Raw genomic sequence first — 19,519 nt, 5'->3', positions numbered from 1 at the left:
TTAGAGCTGTATTCAATGTTACAAAGGTCTCCCTAAAATTAATCTCAGTTTTGGAGAGGAATGTTTTTTGAACAGTCTTCTAATTCTTCTCCCCTTCCTTCATTCCTTTATACAGATACAACTGGAGACAGCATTAAGTAGGAAAAGAAGTTTCACAGGGGCAACCAGAAAAGTGTGCATGGAAACAGCTGATTAGATAAATGTGAACAGGAATATTTAAAGCTAACTGGCAAAGCCACCTCTTCTTCCTCTTGATGTTTCTTCAGCCAATGTTCAGTGTTCAACATGCTGGTGACAAAATGGAAACTGCTGAAACAGGCCTTAAAAGTCATACCCAAGTTGTTTATTAGAGAATAAAAAGGAGTTGTGACTTAAAAAAAAAAAAAAACACACACAGAATTCCATTGGTTTTGAAGAAAATGTAAAGATTTCCAGATCCTTCTAAAATTCCTTTTCCTCTAAAGGTCTACTTTAAGGCTAAAATACTTGATAATCCTACTAAACCATTGTTTTTAGTATAGCTTCTATATTGTATAAGATGCTATTCGTGAAGGTGAGCTCCTGCCCTTGTATGATTAGGAGTCAACAAACTGAAATATTCTGTGTTTCAAACAGAGCTAACTGCTGTCTGAACTTACGAATTTTAATAAGGAATATTACTGGTCATGTTTTAGAATGAGAAATGATAGCTTCCTCTGTTTTTCCATTCCAGGTCAATAAAGAAGCATCAGTTTCTGAGTCTTTCCATCAGGATATTTGTCTAATTGATTCTGAAACTCAATCTGCCCCCACTAGGGGTGATGAGAGAGAAACCATGTGAATTTCTAAATTATAATTGAGGATGGGAAGTTCAGGATTATTTTTAAAATTTGAATACAAAATAATCCCTGCTGGGGTCCAGCCCTGGTGGATCCAGGGTGATTTGAAGGTGGGGATGGAGTCGATGTCCTTGGAAATAACTTATTTAATTACAGATAGAGAGGGATTAGAAAATTAGCAGAGAAAAAGAGCTGAATAACTTTGTTCACATGGAATACCAATCACCACCTACGTAGGCCGCAGGCGTCTTCCTGTTCTCCCGAAGGAGAAGAGGCACTGAGGCCCTCCCAGTCCGATCTTAAAAGCCTAGGCAAATAATAGGCTTGGTGGGTACCCATGCACCAGATGGGAATTTGGCCAGAAAAAAACGGAGAGCAAGAAAGAAGCGACATGGGGGAATCAGTCTTTCCAGAAACTGATCCGATTTCTTTATTTTGGGGTTTGCTTATATACCTTTTGTTACACATAGGGATGAATACAGAGTCACATGGGGGTCAGCAGTCCTGACCTTTATCAAAATCAGGTGCTTCACATAAATGTATAAAAAAAAGGTCTTGGGGGTTTTACATCATCTTCTGGCCATGAGACCTACTGACATTTTACGACCCTTTCTTTCTGATAACCAAAAAACATTTTTTCCAAGGGTGTTTTTTCTTAAACCAGGCACCACCCTCCAAATAAAGTTACATTCCTATAGGGTGAGGGTGTAGTGAGTTACAGTCAAGAAAGGAATTTATTTGACCCAAGGTTAACATGATTAATCTTAAAGGTTAATACTTATTTCTCCTATATGCTTAAAGGTTAATACTTATTTCTCCTATATGCTAGTTATATTCATTATAAAGGTAGGGAACATGGAGATTTAGCAGCAAACATCAGCCCAACAAATGAAAATCATTTCACCAATGTTCCCCTTAAGACCTATTTAGTCTTAAGATAGTGATAAAGTTACATTTTTACATAGCAAGGACACAGTAATTTATAACAAAGTACAGTGATCTATTACAAAAGAGAAAATTCATTAACTCAAAAAGTCTAGTATTGCTAACCTTAAAAACTACTATATTTCCTTTTCTATATTCCAAATACATTGATTAATATATTCCCAGGTGCCTAAGGATATGGAGGCCTGGCGGCAATCATTGACTCAGCAATGAGAAAAGCCCTATGCTACCTAAGACTTTCAAAATACTCCAAAAGTCTCTGTGCTGTTTATGGTTGAGAGGTAGTAAACAATCATGTGTGTAGTGGCAGGAGTATGGATAATCCTGTCACACAAGCTAGTTTGTCAGCAGAGAGGTTTGACCTGAGACACCCTTGTCACACCCAGGGCAGGGAATTAGCAGTAATTATTGGCACAACAAATGAAAAACCCTTCATCAATATAATTCCTAACCAACCCACTATACTGACAATTTCCAACTTCCCAAAGGAATTTGCCTTTAGTAAGTCTAAAACATCTCGTGCCTCTCAGGTTGGGAGGCTGTGAACAATCACATGTGGCCAGACGAACCTATACAGGCAGGCTAGATAACCTTCAGAGGAGGCTGTAAGCTGAAACACTCTTGTCACGCCCAGGAATTTGTATTGCTTGGAGCTGCACGTTTACTCCTTCTCCGAGAGAAACGGCTATGGGGGAGAGCCCCCCGTAAAGTCAGAGGTGTAGGTGAGAGCATAAAACAGACTCTGGTTTTGGGGTAGATGCTCGGGAACTGGGGGTTTCCTGAGGCTTGATCACGCCTTTGCGTATGCCAAGCTTTCTTCCTCATGACCTTTGCCATGGGCGGAGTTCCTCACACTGGCCCCCGGCAAATCCCATTTTTCTCTCATGAAAATGATATTGATATAAAATGACATAATAAAAAAAAGACAGTTTGGAGACAGATTACATCTACTTCTGACAAGCTTCCCTGGTGGCTCAGATGATAAAGAATCTGCAATGCAGGAGACCTGGGTTTGATCAGGAAGATCCCCTGGATAAGGGACTGTTTATCCACTCCAGTGTTCTTGCCTGGAGAATACAGGCAGAGGAGCCTGGTGGACTACAGTCCATGGGGTCTCAAAGGGTCAGAAACGACTGAGCAACTAACACTTTCACTGTCTGTCACCTGACAGAAGAACAAAGTGAGAAGCCCCTCTAGTGCTAGTTTAAGAAAAAAGCCTTGAAACTAACCCTCTCTACCCAAGTGGTTAATATTTCGGTAAGCTGAACATCACACAAGCACGCCCCGTTCATAAACAGTGCTGCTACTGTACAAATGCTTAACTTGCTTCAGAGCCTCTCTCTCTCTCTCTCTCTCTCTCTCTCTCTCTGACACAGTGGCCACTGAGAGCAACCATGTCACTGACTTTTTATGTCATGGTAATAATCTCAAAATTGGAGACATCTCAATTAGTCAATCGGAGAACCATAATTTCAACTCAGCACCAAGTTTCCTGTTTCCACTTGACTTAGACTTTTGAAAATCTGTTTTAAGGTAGAAAGGAAAATCTGACATGCAGAACATCTAATGATTAAGAAAAAAGAGAAAGTGAAAATTTTAGGCAGCAAGAAGAGGAGAAAAGGGGTAAGATACAAGGAGAAAGGGTAAAGCTGAAAATAACATCAGCTGCCTTGGTGTCAAAGGCGATAACAGTGGGGAGAAATGTGGCCAAGCTGTCAAGAAGTACTGAGTTTTTAGATAAAAATAATCACTCATCAACCAGAGACTTCAGAACTAGAATGGCCCAATTAATACCCATTAAATAGGGCTCTTTACTTTCTCTGCTCAGCCCTCTGAGGCTTTGCCAGCTTCCAAACCTCCTTGCCTGCTTATATGTCAGGGCCACTAATATCTTACTTTCAGAAATTATAGCTTGGTCTTTGTTCCTCACAGCTCTCACTGTAAGCTTCTCCTGATTTCCTCCCAACCCAAAGTTCACAGCAGTGTATTTCCCTTTGACAGCCCAACCTGGCTTCCTGTCCTGACACACCTATCTCTGAACACAACTCCAAGCTCTGTAAAAATTTCAAAGACTCCTTTACCCTGAAGTAAGAAATTCTATTAAACCAGTCTATACACATTTCTTACTTCAGAAAAAAATGTTTTGCCCTTATACTTAAGTAGCTTTTCTCTTGCAAATGTGAGGAATGATTACCATTAGGTTACATTCAACTTTTTTATTCCAGTGTCAGATACTGGCTGCCCCCAATGTAGACTGACCTTAACAATTTTTAGTACATATGTTCCTCAAAGTTTCTTTGCTTAAAGCAAAGAAAAATTGTCTGTAATGGCAGACAATATATATACATATATATAAGATTCTCTAGTGTGCGTGCAAGCATGCTAAGTCACTTCAGTCGTGTCCAACTCTTTGCCACCCCGTGGACTGCAGCCTGCCAGGCTCCTCTGTCCATGGAATTCTCCAGGCAAGAGTACCGGAGGGCATTGCCATCCCCTTCTCTAGGAGACCCTCCTAACCCAGGGATCAAATCTGCATCTCCTGCATTTCGGGTGGATTCTTTACCACCTGAGCCACCAGGGAATCAAGACTCATACATTCCTCCTTCTACCATTTGGAACCTGCTGAAATTTCAATAGTTAACTTTCAGCCTCCTTTTATTACCCAGGAATTTTATAGATACTCTATTATTAGTGACAGATGAAACAAAAGAAAACTAAAATAACCCACACAAGATGACCCGCTAGCAATAAGAACAAAGACAAGACTGAGAACCCTAATTTCCCAGTGTAAGTCTTTACTGGGAACTGATCCTTATGCTAAAAAATGTAAGTTACTCTGTCCTTAAATTAAAAATGGAAGAGGAATTAGACAACAAATATATTTTTATCATTGGCCAACTCTTTTATATTCCATTCTGATGGTATTACAGTTTATAATTCATATTTATTGTTTTACTATGTCCACGATATTCCCAATGATACCTGTAGGGCTCTTCCTGTGTTTCCAGGGGCCAATAAACGTTAATTGTTCAGTACATGCTTGTTAAATTATCAAAAGACTAAATGGCATTGGATGGCTGAGACAGCATGGGTCTAGTTCTTCTGACTCCTTATATTCTGCACATTCAAATGCTCCCTAACCAGAGAGACTCCCATGATAAAGACGACAACAACAATAAGGCAAAAGGCTTCCCTTTCAGCTTTAAACACTCCACTCTTTGAAGATGTCACTCCCTGTCTTCCTTATATAAACAGCATTCATAAAGACAATGTCCTCCACTCAAACCAAGCCAGTATCCAACTTTCAACACTATGCAAGTCCTAAACTGTCTTTGCTGCTGCTAAGTCGATTCAGTCGTGTCCGACTCTGTTTGACCCCATAGACGGCAGCCCACCAGGCTCCCCTGTCCCTGGGATTCTCCAGGCAAGAACACTGGAGTGGGTTGCCATTTCCTTCTCCAATGCATGAAAGTGAAAAGTCAAAGTGAAGTCACTCAGTCGTGTCCAACTCTTAGCAACCCCATGGACTGCAGCCCACCAGGCTCCTCCACCCATGGGATTTTCCAGGCAAGAGTACTGGAGTGGGGTGCCATTGCCTTCTCCTAAACTGTCTTTATCCAAAGCTAAATAACTAAGCTTCTATCATGTGTGTGTGTGTACTCGAAGTCGCTCAGTTGTGTCTGACTCTTTGCAACCCCATGGACTATAGCCCACCAGGCTCCTCTGTTCAGGCAAGAATATTGGAGTGGGTTGCCTTTCCTCCTCCAGGGGATCTTCCAATCCAAAGATGGAACCTGAGTCTGCAGCGTCTCCTACACTGGCAGGTAGGTTCTTTACAACAAATTAGTTCTGAGAATCTCTCTGCAATGCATATGAGGTGTTTCAGAAAGGCTTGATGAAGTCCCTCCAGACCAGAACCTTTCCTTTGGGAACTTCTGCTGCAACTAGAAAATAAAATGGTTGGAGCCTCCTTTTCACATTCCAGGTCTGCTCTCAGGTGGGCAGATTCCCTGGGCTGTTATGTACTTACTTGCTGGCTACTTACTTAGTTCACAGTGTGGGGCTACCTCCTCCTTAAGCTGCTTCTTCATTGTACAGGCTCGGTCTGACTTTTCCCAGTGCCGGTCCTGTCTCTTGCCTCTATATATGGAGACAAGTGCGCCTCCCCTTGGTTAGACAAGGCCACTTACCCTGCTCTGGGCAACACATTGTTAAAGACACCACAGGGAATTTCAAGAAGCAAACCACACCTTTCAAAACATAATCAAATTTCATATTTGACCTATCGTGAAAAGGAAAGCATCATATATCTTCGGGAGCTTCCAAGGAGGCTCATAGTAAAGAATTTGCCGATCAATGCAGGAGACAGGAGATTTGGTTCAGTCCCTGGGTTGGGAAGATCCCCTGGAGGAGGAAATGGCAAACCATTCCAGTATTCTTGCCTGGAGAATTGCATAGACAGTGGATCCTGGTGGGCCACTGTCCATATGGTCGCAAAGAGTTAGACATGACTGAGCAACTGAGCATGCACGTGTATATTTGCCACTCCTGGATATTAGCAAACAGTTAATTACATGTAAAAACTTTTATTACAAAATTTCATCTCTGTCTCATTTTGCAGGTGCAAGAGGCCCAGAACAGCCGTAGCACCACAAGATGAAGACGATCCCTTCCTTCCAGAACCAGAAGCCATCTCCTTACAAGTGACCTATCTCTTCGTCCTTGTTCTACAGAAGACAAGTTCCCTAAGGCAGCACTGCCTTAGATTGGGTTGGGCTCAGTTTGCCCCCCTTCATGGAAAAATAAAAGAAGAAATATGAAATCACCTAAGAACTAACCCGTTGCAGGAAAACTCCCTGTTGTAGTTTAGGACTCCCAAAATAGGAATTCACTTTACAAGGAGACTCTGTCATAGTACTCCTGTGGCCTTTACTCAGGAACTGCTCCCAACATACACACTCCAATCTTGCCTGCTAGGTCCCCAATGCACTTACAGTAACATTAATGGAATTTTTATTATGTGTCAAGTACCATATTTAGGACATTATAAACAAGAATTGCTCTTCACAATAAATTTGTGAGGCAAGGACTATAATCTTTATTTTGTATATTAGGAACCTGAGTTTGAGGGAGGTTAAGTAATTAGTTACTTAAGGAGGATAATTAATTAAAGTTAATTAATCTAACAGCATGTTAGTGGTAGAGTCAGGCTTTGAATAAAAATTGGTTAGATCCAAAAGCCAGCAACCCAACTACCATATCACAGTGCCTCATCTTACACCCCTAAAACAGTTTCCTGCCATTCAAATCTCTAGCTCAGAAATAATTTCTCTTATAAAATCCTATTTGTGTAAGTTCACTGAACATTTCACATTATCATAATAGCCAACTGATTTCTAAATACATGTTAATATGTATCTGTATCATGTGTGGTTTTATTTAAATAGGAGACTTTTTCTCCCATGCTCACTTCCCATCCACTCTCCCAGTATTCTTTTTCACGCTTTTCTTCCCCCCTGAACAACTCCTTGAAATTAACTCCTCCATGCATGCCTACTCAGAAGTTCAGTACTGTCTGACTCTTTGCAACCCCATGGACTATAGCAGGCCAGACTCCTCAGTCCATGGGATTTTCCAGGCAAGAATATTGGACTGGATTGCCATTTCCTCCTGCAGAGGATCTTCAAGACCCAGGGATCAAACTCAAGATCCCAAGACCCCCAAGATCGAACAAGAACCACATCTCCTGTGTCTCCTGCATTGACAGGCAGGTTCTTTACCATTGAGCCACCCAGGAAGCCCCCTCCTAAGTCTCTCACCCCTCCCTTTCTGTTGGAGGACAGAGGGAACAAAACATACCCATCAAACTGAGATGGCATCTTGAGACAGGAAAGCAAGACAGGCAGTTCCATAGAATCATGTTTCTATTATATGGTAACTTACTCACAGGGTGGGATTGGGTGAACAATGATCCAGAAGACTTCAAAACTACATTCCACAACTGTCCATTGAGACAATTTTATTGTTAAACTAAGGTATGGGGGTAGGTGCTCAAAACAGGACCTGTATTCCTAAGTCAAGAATTATGAATGGGTAACTAGTCTCATGGGAATACATCAGCAAAGGTTGTCATTGAGGATCAACAGAGCATAGGGGCTACCTGATCCTAATGATTTTTAAACTACACCTATTAACTACAAAGCACTTGACCACAGAGAAGTGAGTAAGAGCACAGTACAGTCCTGGATTGGGTCAGGGTAAAGACAAGAGGAACTTGGGCGTGATGGCGTCAGTTATGCTAATAGTTATACACATTTCTGACCTGGAAAAAAACCTTATTATTACTGTTGTTTTCTTAAATTGTTATTATTATTAGTTCCATTAAAACCCCTCCTCTATTGGAGCATTTGCTGACTCCCTCCTCCAGGCAGCATTAGCCCTATATCCTGTCTGGTACGCAAACACTTCTTACTCTACTCTAACACCAACTCATTCTGAATGCATTTATTGAAAATCAGTTACCTACCAGGCAGAAGATGGGTGGAACAGACACAATACAAATAATATAAACACAGCCCCTTAGTGGGTTAATGTTTTATGCTTTCTTCTCCCACAAAAATATGAGCTTCTCAAAAGAGGAAATTATCTTTGTACACCTGGTGTTAACAAAGTCCAGATATATAAGAGGTGTTCCATAACTATGTATAATCCCATTGTTTTAATATGTTATTGCTCAAGCAGTGAAGACTAATAACTAGGTTATATCTGTTTATATTTATGTATCTATTTCCAAAATTGAGTCTTTGTATGTTTGTTCAGTTGCTAAGTCATATCAGATTCTTTGCAACCCAATGGACTGTAGCCCACCAGACTCCTCTGTCTATGAATTTCCCAGGAAAGAATACTAGAATAGGTTGCCATTTCTTCCTTCAGGGGATCTTCCCAACCAAGGGACTGAAACTGAGTCTTGTGATATCTTTATCTATCCTTAAGTATTCCTCCTTGTGATTATGCTGGAATGTACTAGAAGTATCCCCTGTGAGAATGAAGGACTTATTACCCCTGTTTCAAATGGGAATGCTGTTGGCCTCAGGCATGACCTCTTATGCCTCTCTTAGGCAGCCCACATCAAATAACTGATCTAGGTGGGAAGATGAAGATTCGCCCCTCTTTCCCCAACTAGGGTCAGCTCTTATGGTCGGCTCAACCTGTATCCTACATCACAGTTCAACTCCTGTGCAGACTGCTTCCTTCCCTTCCTTTATCTCAAGATTACCTCCAAATAACTGACTGCCTCCATCTTGAAGTTGGTTTCCCTTTTCACTACTTACTGCATCCAGAAATTAATGTATCTGAAAAAATGATCTGCACTCCTCTACATCTCCAACACTCTTTTTTCCATCCTTTTGTGACTCCCCCTCCCCCTAGAAATTACGTTCTCATTAGCTAAATGAGATCATCGCCAAGTAGAGTCAGAAAACCCCCTAGCTCTTCAACTCTCTCCATCTTTGGAATGTGATACCATTCCTCTCACACCGCTTTCTTTGGCTTCCATTGCGCTGCGCTGTTTGAGTCATTCTGTTTGAATTGTTCTCTCTCCTACCTTCACTGGGACTTTCTTCCTCCTACTCCTCACATGAAGGCATTGCTTAGGTTCACTCCTTCGTCCTCTTCTAATTTTAAACAACCTGTCTGCAGTTTCAGTGTAATAACACTGAGGACCCAATCAGCATTAGAGACATTCGTGGGGCAGTGAGAGTAAAAACGGCCTCTTAAGGGTAAAACAGACCTGGATTCCAGGTCAAGCCAACTGAGAAACTGTGGGTAAATCATCAAATCTTGTCGTTTCTTTACCTGAACTGAGTCTGACACTAGCCTCACAAGGATGCTCCCTGTATTTCCGCTCCCCCGATGCACCGATGCTCCCTTCTCCTCCCTGTCTGTTCACATGCTGTGCCTCTGCTGCAGCGTTCAGGCTCTGCCCAGCCTCCATCTAGCTGATTCCTACTTACCACCGATGGTCTCACTTTGCTTTTATAAAAAATAATTGTGTTTATTTATTTTATTTTTGGCTGTGCTGGGTCTTCTTTGCTGCACAGGCTTTTCTCTAGTGGCAGAGCTCAGGGACTTCTCTCCAGTTGCAGTGAGGCTTCTTATTGCGGCGGCTTCTCTTGTTGCAGAGTGTGGGCTCCAGAGCACGTGGGCTCTGTAGTTGCAGCTCCCCAGATCTAGAGCACAGGCTCAACAGTTGTGGCTTATTGGCTTAGTTACTCCATGGTATGTGGGATCTATCCAGATCAGGGGTCAAACCTGTGTCCCCTGCACTGGCAGGAGGATTCTTATCCCCTGTACCAGCAGGGAACTCCCTGATGTCTCACTTCAGATGTTCCTTCCTCTAGGGAGGACATCCCCGGTGGTCCAGTGGTGAAAGTTAAGTCAACAGTGGCCCTGGTAGTGAAAGTAAAGTCTGATGCTAAAAAAAAAAACAATATTGCATAGGAACCTGGAATGTTAGGTCCATGAATCCAGGTAAATTGGACATGATCAAGCAAGAGATGTTAAGAGGCTTCTCAGGAGGCACTAATGGTAAAAAACCTGCCAGACAATGCAGGAGACATAAGAGATGCAGGTTCGTCGCCTGGGTTGGAAAGATCCCCTAACTAGGAAATGATCACACACTCTATATCCAAGCAAGTGTTCTTGATCCATTCAGTATTCTTGCATAGAAAATCCCACGGACAGAGGAGCCTGGCAGGCTGCAGTCCATAGGGTCCCAAAGTGTTAGACAAGACTAACGCGACTTACCAGGCATGCAAGCAGAAGACAACAGTGAACATCAACATTTTAGGAATCAGTGAACTAAAATGGACAGGAATGGGCAAACTTAATTCAGATGGCCATTATATCTACTATCGTGGACAGGAATCCCTTAGAATAAATGGAGTAACCCTCACAGTCAACAAGAGCCTGAAATGCAGTACTTGGGTGCAATCTCAAAAACGACAGAATGCTCTCAGTTCACTTCCAAGGCAAACCATTCAATATCATAGTATAAGTCTATGCTCCAACCACTAATGCTGAAGAGGCTGAAGGTGAAAGATTCTATAAAGACCTTCTAAAACTAACATAAAAAAAGATGTCCTAACCAAGGACCCCATCCAAGCCACAGGGCCCTAGTAGTGATAGCACTGAGTGCTAACCACTGGATCATCAGGAAATTCCCTTGTTTTGGTTTTAGATTACCTGTGATAGAAACCCAATTCAGACTATGCTCAAAGGGAAGTAAATCACACATAACACAATGGTATAATGAGTTTGGACAGGGCTTCATCTGGGAACTCAGATAATATCAACCAAGCCACTGTCCACTTATCTCTTTCTTTCTAACTCCCTCTTGCTCTAGGCTCTACTTCAGTCCCAGTGTGGTTTATCCCCAGACAGGTTCTGCCTGCATGGTGGGACGGTGGCCACCACCTGCTCCGGGCTGGTGGAATCCTCACCACTAGCAAATAGATTATCTTTTCCCTTATTGTTCCAGCAAAAATCTCAGGAGGGCTCTGTCTGACACCTGGCTTGGGTTATGAGTCAAGTATCAAACCAAAAATAGTGGTCAAGGGTGCCTAGGACACAAGCTGACCATTGGAGTTAGAGGGTGAGTCACTCAGAGTAAAAAGAGGTTGGGAGGAGTCTTCTCAAGAGGTAGGGTCAGAGATTCAGAATGACCAAGTTTCCAAAGCTGAATAGGTTAGTTGAGAAAGACATCTCAGTCTCTTCTATTTCATGTCACCAAACAACATTAGAATGAGGACACACAAACACATATGTTTGTTTCACTTATTTCATTCATGTAATACAGTATTGAGGATCTACTCTGTGCCAGATACTATTCTCGACACTGGAAAATAGCAGTGGTTAAGATATACAGGGACTTCCTTGGCATAACAAGGAAGTCTTGGTTAAGACTTTGTCTTCCGAATGTAGGCTGTGTGGGTTCAATCCCTGGTTGAGGAGCTAAGATCCCACATGCCATATGGCCAAAAACCAAAACATAAAACAGAAGCAAAAGGAGAAAACTGAAAGCATATCAAATATCTTCACCACAGTGGTATGAAACTAGATATTAATTTCAAGAAGATTGGAAAATTTACAGCTATAGAGAGCTTAAAAAAACATGCTGTTGAACAATCAAAGAGTCAGTTAAGAAATCAAAAGAGAAATTGAAAGATACCTTGAGAAAAATTAAAAAAGAAATACGAACAAAGCTAGTGGAGGTGATGGAATTCCAGTTGAGCTGTTTCAAATCCTGAAAGATCATGCTGTGAAAGTGCTGCACTCAATATGCCAGCAAATTTGGAAAACTCACCAGTGGCCACAGGACTGGAAAAGGTCAGTTTACATTCCAATCCCAAAGAAAGGCAATGCCAAAGAATGCTCAAACTACCGCACAATTGCACTCATCTCACACGCTAGTAAAGTAATGCTCAAAATTCTCCAAGCCAGGCTTCAGCAGTACATGAACCGTGAACTTGCAGATTTCAAGCTGGTTTTAGAAAAGGCAGAGGAACCAGAGATCAAATTGCCAACATCCGCTGGATCATAGAAAAAGCAAGAGAGTTCCAGAAAAACATCTATTTCCGCTTTTTTGACTATGCCAAAGCCTTTGACTGTGTGGATCACAATAAAACTGTGAAAAATTCTGAAAGAGATGGGATTACCAGACCATCTGACCTGACTCTTGAGAAACCTGTATGCAGGTCAGGAAGCAACAGTTGGAACTGGACATGGAACAACAGACTGGTTCCAAATAGGAAAAGGAGTACGTCAAGGCTGTATATTATCACCTTGATTATTTAACTTATATGCAGAATACATCATGAGAAATGCTGGGCTGGATGAAGCAGAAGCTGGAATCAAGATTGCTGGGAGAAATATCAATAACCTCAGATATGCAGATGACACCACTCTTATGGCAGAAAATGAAGAGGAACTAAAGAGCCTCTTGATGAAAGTGAAAGAGGAGAGTGAAAAAGTTGACTTAAAGCTCAATATTCAGAAAACTAAGATCATGGCATCCGGTCCCATCACTTCATGGCAAATAGATGGGAAAACAGTGGAAACAGTGGCTGACTTTATTTTCGGGGGCTCCAAAATAACTGCAGATGGTGATTGCAGCCATGAAATTAAAAGATGCTTACTCCTTAGAGCAAAAGTTATGACCAACCTAGATAGCATATTAAAAAGCAGAGACATCACTTTGCCAACAAAGGTCCGTCTAGTCAAGGCTATGGTTTTTCCTGTGGTCATGTATGGATGTGAGAGTTGGACTATAAAGAAAGCTGAACACCAAAGAATTGATGCTTTTGAACTGTGGTGTTGGAGAAGACTCTTGAGAATCCCTTGGACTGCAAGGAGATCCAACCAGTCCATCCTAAAGGAAGTCAGTCCTGGGTATTCATTGGAAGGACTGATGTTGAAGCTGAAACTCCCATACTTTGGCCACCTGATATGAAGAGCTGACTCTTTTGAAAAGACCCCGATGCTGGGAAAGATTGAGGGCGGGAGGAGAAGGGGATGACAGAGGATGTGTTTGTTGGATGGCATCATCGACTCAATGGACATGAGTTTGGGTAAACTCCGGGAGTTGGTGATGGACAGGGAGGCCTGGCATGCTGCGGTTCATGGGGTCGCAAAGAGTTAACAACTGAGTGACCTGACCTGAACTGAACTGAACATACCAAAACTTATGGGATGCAGCAAAAGCAATACTAAGAGACAAGTTCAAAACAATAGATGCCTGCCACAAGGAACAAGAAAAATTTCAAATAGCCTAATTTTATACCTCAAGAAACTAAAAAAAAAGAATAAATAAAGCACAAGATTAGTAGAATGAAGGAAATAACAAAGATCAGAGTGGCAATAAATAAAACAGAGCCTAAAAAGACCATAGAAAAGGTCAATGAAACTAAATATTGGCTTTTTAAAAAGATCTAATAGACAAATCTTTAGCTAGGCTCATCAAGAAAAAAAGAGATGACTCAAATGAATAAAATCAGAAATGTAGAGAGGAGACTTTACAGTTGATACCACAGAAATACACAGAATCGTTAAGTGACTACTATGAGCCAACAAATTGGTTAACATAGAAGAAATGAATAAATTCCTAGAAACATACCACCTACCAAGACTGAATCATGAATAGAAAATCTGAAGACATAGATTACTAGTAAGGAGATTAAATCAGTTAGGAACAATCTTCCAACAAACAAAAGTCTAGGACTAGAGGATTTCACTAGAGAATTCTATAAAATATATAAAGTATTAGTACCAATCATTCTCATACTCTTCCAAGGAACAGAAGAGGAAGAAATACTTCCAAATTCATTTTACAAGGACAGCATTATTCTGATACCAAAACCAGACAAAGACGCCACAAGAATTTCTGCATTTCTTAGCATACCATTAAAAAGACAAGCCATGGAGTAGGAAAACATATTTGCAAATCACATATTTGATAATGACTTGCAAAGAATTCTCAACACTCAATAAGAAAATAACCCTGTTTTTAAATGTTCAGGGAATGCTCGGATGGTCCAGTGGTTAGGGTGCCACACTTCCACTCCAGGGGGCGCAGGTTCAATCCTTGGTTGGGGAACTAAGATCCTAAGTGCCACGCAGCATAGCCAAAAACAATAATAATAATAAATAAAATGTTCAAAAGATTTGAACAGATACTGCAAATAAGATACATAGATGGCAAATGAGCCCATTAAAAGATGCTTGATATCATTAATCACCCGGGAGATGCAGATTAAAACTACAATGAGGGACCACAAGACATTTTTTAGGATGGCTAAGATTAAAAGGATGACCACACCAACTGTAGGTGAGGATGTGGAACAACTCAATCTCTCATACACTGCTGCTGGTACAACCACTTTGGAAAACAGTTTGGCATTTTCTTTAACAGATAAACATGTACCTACCATGTGACTTACACATTCTACTCATAGGAATTTATCCAGGAGAAAGCATATGTACATATATAAGACTTGTACACTAATGTTCACAGTAGCTTAGTTTTTTTTAAGTATATTTATCTATTTGACTGCATTGAGTCTTAATGCGGCACACAGGATCTTTGTTGTGTCATGCGGGATCTTTTGTTGCAACACAATGGATCTTTCCTTGAGGTTCACGGACTCTTTAGTTTTGACTAGTGGGTTTCAGGCTCAGTAGTTGTGGCATGGGGACTTAGTTGCTCCCCAGAAACTTAGTTGCCTGACCAAAGATCAAACCTGATTCCACTGCATTGCAAGGCGGACTCTTACCCACTGGACCACCAGGAAAGTCCCCATAGTAGCAACAGCCAAAAACTGTTAACAACCCAAATGTCCATCAACAGGTGAGTGGATAAACCAATTGTTATAGATCCATACAAAGGAATACTATTCAGCAGGAAAATCAACGGATGAATGCAACAATATGGATGACTCTCAATTATGCTAAATGAAAGAAGCCAGACCAAAAAAAGTAGATATTGTATGATTCCATTAACATTAAATTATGGGAAATGCAAACTAATCCCTAGCAACAGAAAACAGATCAGTGGTGGCCCAGGAGATGGGAGGACAGGAAAGAGGGATCACCAAGAGGCAAGAGGTATTTGGGGGAGGTGATAGGTATATTCATTACTTTGACCGAAGCAATGATTTCATGGGTGTGTACATGCATGAAAACTTAACCAAACTAGACAGCTTAAATGTGTGTAGTTTATTGTATGTCACGTCTACCTCAAGAAAGCTGTTAAGATGGAATATATATTTATAAAATATGTGTGGGTATAACAAATAAAAATGGCTTACCTGGTAGCTCGGTCTGTGAAGAATCTGCCTGCAAAGCTGGAGACCCTGGTTCCATCCCAGGGTAAGGAAGATCCTCTGGAGAAGGAAATGGCAACCCACTGCAGCATTCTTGCTTGTTAAATCCCATAGACAGAGGAGCCTGGTGGACTATAATCCTTGGGGTCACAAGAAACAGACACAAATTAGCAACTAAACTATGGTAGCAAATAATGAAACAACAGAACATTCTTTGTATCCATCACCTGATTTAAAAAGTAAATATCATTTTTGAAAATTTCTATGTTCCCCAACCACCCTAAAACCCAGGCTTTCTTATTTAAAACATATGTATGTCTGGAAACATTTTTTGATGTAAATAAGCTCAGTAATGTAGTACATGCATGTATATGTGTGCTAAGTTGCTTCAATAGTGTCTTACTGTTTGTGACCCTATGGACTATAGCCTGCCAGGCTTCTCTGCCCATGTGATTCTCCAGGCAAGAATACTGGAATGGGATCTTCCTGACCCTGGGAAAGAACCCGCATCTCTTACCTCTTATTGCACTGGCAGGCAGGTTCTTTACCCCTAGCAACCTGGGAAGCCCCAGTAATGAAGTGGTTTGGCACAGTTTGAAGGTGAAATTTGCCCTTTAAAAGATGGGGGGCCCAAAACAGTGATTTAAAAATACTCCCATTTTTGGATTATAATAATAATAATAATCTCAGCAGACAGCCTCTGCCGAAAATACAAAAGGGAAAAGTCTTGCTAACTGTGACCAGACAGGCACGTGCTCTCATTTCTTTTTTAAAAAATCGAGACATAGAGGGGTAAGATGGAACGGAAGTAGGAGGGGGCATGTAGTAATAACTAGGCTTTGGCATTGGCTTGCTGGTGTGGGTTTTAGCCAGGCTTCACCTACAGATCGTTTTCTTAGGAGAGGTCACTGGAAAACAGGCAAGCTGTGAGTACAACTCTGCATTTAAAATTGCAGCAGTTGTCTCCAAGCAGGAATGCTGCTGCTGCTGCTGCTAAGTCGCTTCAGTCGTGTCCGACTCTGTGCGACCCCATAGAAGAAGGCAGCCCACTAGGCTCCTCTGTCCCTGGGATTCTCCAGGCAAGAACACTGGAGTGGGTTGCCATTTCCTTCTCCAATGCATGAAAGTGAAAAGTCAAAGTGAAGTCGCTCAGTCGTGTCCAACTCTTAGCAACCCCATGGACTGCAACCTACCAGGCTCCTCCGCCCATGGGATTTTTCAGGCAAGAGTACTGGAGTGGGGTGCCATTGCCTTCTCCCCAAGCAGGAATAGGGGGGTTGTAATCAGCTTTCCTTCTAAGGAAAAGCTGGGAACCTTCTCATTTCACTTCATGAAAAATAAGCCATGAGGCAACTTCTGCCAAACATCTATTAATCGGATAAAACAGGTCTCTTGCCCAAGATCTGACTTCAGCTGTGTATTTCCAGCACAGCCAGTTCTTTCCTCTGCAGCTGATTGACTCTGGAGTGTGGCCAGAAACCTACTTTCTGCAATTAAAGGAGTCAGATCTCTAACTGTTGACCTGTTTTCTGAGTGATGGCACTTACCATTGTTATCCTCCGGCTGGCCGTCTGCATCCTGGCATTTCCCATGTACCTGCTGGACTTTCTGGGCTTGTGGAACTGGATAGGCAAACAGTGGTTCCCCTACTTCCTGACAAGGTTCACTGTGATGTACAACAAACAGATGGCAAGCAAGAAGCAGGAGCTCTTCAGCAACCTGCGGGAGTTCACGGGCCCCTCTGGGAAACTCTCCCTGTTGGAGCTGGGCTGTGGCACCGGGGCCAACTTCAAGTTCTACCCCTCTGGATGCCAGGTGACCTGTGTTGATCCCAACCCCAACTTTGAGAAGTTCTTGATCAAGAGCATTGCCCAGAACCGACACCTGCAGTTTGAGTGCTTCATAGTGGCTGCCGGGGAGAACATGCACCAGGTGGCCACAGGCTCCATAGATGTGGTGGTCTGCACCCTGGTGCTCTGCTCGGTGAAGAACCAGGAGCAGATCCTCCAGGAAGTGTGCCGAGTGCTGAGGCCGGTGAGTGCGGGCATGCGGAGGGCTGCTTAGTAGCAACCACCATCACCAAGGGCAGTCCTCGCAATATCAGTAGATCAAACACCCTAACATAAAAGTAAAGCTACTAGAAAAAATACTGTTGAATTTTTTAAGAAAAAATCTTAGAGTGCAGAAGAAGCTTTAAAGAAATAGACTGATAATACATAAATAAATAAAATTTTAGAACTCCTTCAGGGAAAAGAAATAGACTATAAACAAACTTAAAGTACAAAAAAATTATAAAAATATTTGCTAAGGATGATAGACAATGGGTTAACTTCCTTCATATTAAAAGGCATTACAAATCAACAACAGGATTCTTCAATCAGTTGTTTTTAAAAAGAGAAAAAGAAGCAAATTACTGGAACAGAAATATAAAGATAGCCAATATGTGATTTAAATGCTTAGTCTTTCAATTAAAGAACAAATTAAAGCAAGATATTTTATAATGGAATCTTAAAAATAAAACTAACAAGTGAATATAACAAAATAGAAACAAATTCACAGATATAGAGAACAAGCTAGTGATTACCAGTTGGGAGAGGGGAGAGGGGAGGAGCAGGACAAGGGTAGGGGATGAAGAGATACAAGCTACTATGTATAAAATAAATAAGCAACAAGGATAGGTCCTACAGCACAGGTAAATATAGCCATTATTTTATAATAACTTTAAATGGAGTTTAAAGTTGCTCAATAGGGCCCAAATCTTTGCAATCCCATGGGCTGCAACACGCCAGGCTTCTCTGTCCTTTACCATCTCCCGGAGCTTGCTCAAACTCATGTTCATTGAATCAGTGATGCCATCCAACCATCTCATCCTCTGTCGTCCCCTTCTCCTTCAATCTTTCCCAGCATCAGGGTCTTTACAAATAAGTCAGCTATTCACATCAGCTGGGTAAAGTTTTGGAGTTTCAGCTTCAGCATCAATCCTTCCAATGTATATTCATGGTTGATTTCCTTTAGGATTGACTGGTTTGATCACCTTGCAGTCCAAGGGACTCTCAAGAGTCTTCTCCAACCACATTTCAAAACCATCATTTCTTTGGTGTTCAGCCTTCTTTATGGTCCAATTCTCCCATCCATACATGACTACTGGAGAAACCATAGCTTTAACTAGACAGACCTTTGTTGGCAAAGTAATGTCTCTGCTTTTTAATATGCGATCTAGGTTGGTCATAGCTTCTCTTCCAAGGAGCAACCATCTTTTAATTTTGTGACTGCAGTCACCATCTGCAGTGGTTTTGGAGTCCAAGAGAATAAAGTCTGTTACTCTTTTCATTGTTTCCCCATCTATTTGCCATGAAGTGATGGGACCAGATGTCATGATCTTAGTTTTCTGAAGGTTGAGTTTTAAGCCAGATGTTTCACTCTCCTTTTTCAACTTCATCAAGAGGCTTTTTAGTTCCTCTTTGCTTTCTGCCATAAGGGTGGTATTATCTGCATATCTGAGGTTATTGGTATTTCTCCTGGCAATCTTGATTCCAGCTTGTGCTTTATCTACTTGGTATTTCTCATGATGTAATCTGCATATAAGTTAAATAAGCAGGGTGACAATATACAGCCTTGACGTACACCTTTCCCAATTTCGAACCAGTCCATTTTTCCATGTCCAGTTCTAACTGTTGCTTCTTGACCTGCATACAGATTTCTCACAAGGCAGGTAAGGTGGTTCTGGTACTCCCATCTCTTTAAGAATTTTCCACAGTTTGTTGTGATCCACACAGTAAAAGGCTTTAGCATAGTCAATAAAGCAGAAGTTTTTCTGGAATTCTCTTGCTTTTTCCACAGTGCAATTCAATTCAGTTCAGTTCAGTCACTCAGTTGTGT

At 41.5% G+C, this 19,519-nt stretch overlaps 1 pseudogene; it reads left to right on the top strand.

Moving 5' to 3' along the window:
- The first annotated feature begins 17,176 nt into the window (after positions 1-17,176).
- Positions 17,177-17,704, top strand: LOC138078600 (thiol S-methyltransferase TMT1A pseudogene; annotated as a pseudogene).
- The last annotated feature ends 1,815 nt before the right edge of the window (positions 17,705-19,519 follow it).

This window comes from Capricornis sumatraensis, chromosome 4 (genome assembly GCF_032405125.1).
Source record: "Capricornis sumatraensis isolate serow.1 chromosome 4, serow.2, whole genome shotgun sequence".
NCBI lineage: Eukaryota > Metazoa > Chordata > Mammalia > Artiodactyla > Bovidae > Capricornis > Capricornis sumatraensis.
Note: the sequence above shows the minus strand (reverse complement) of the source record. Positions and strands in the feature narration are given on the sequence as shown.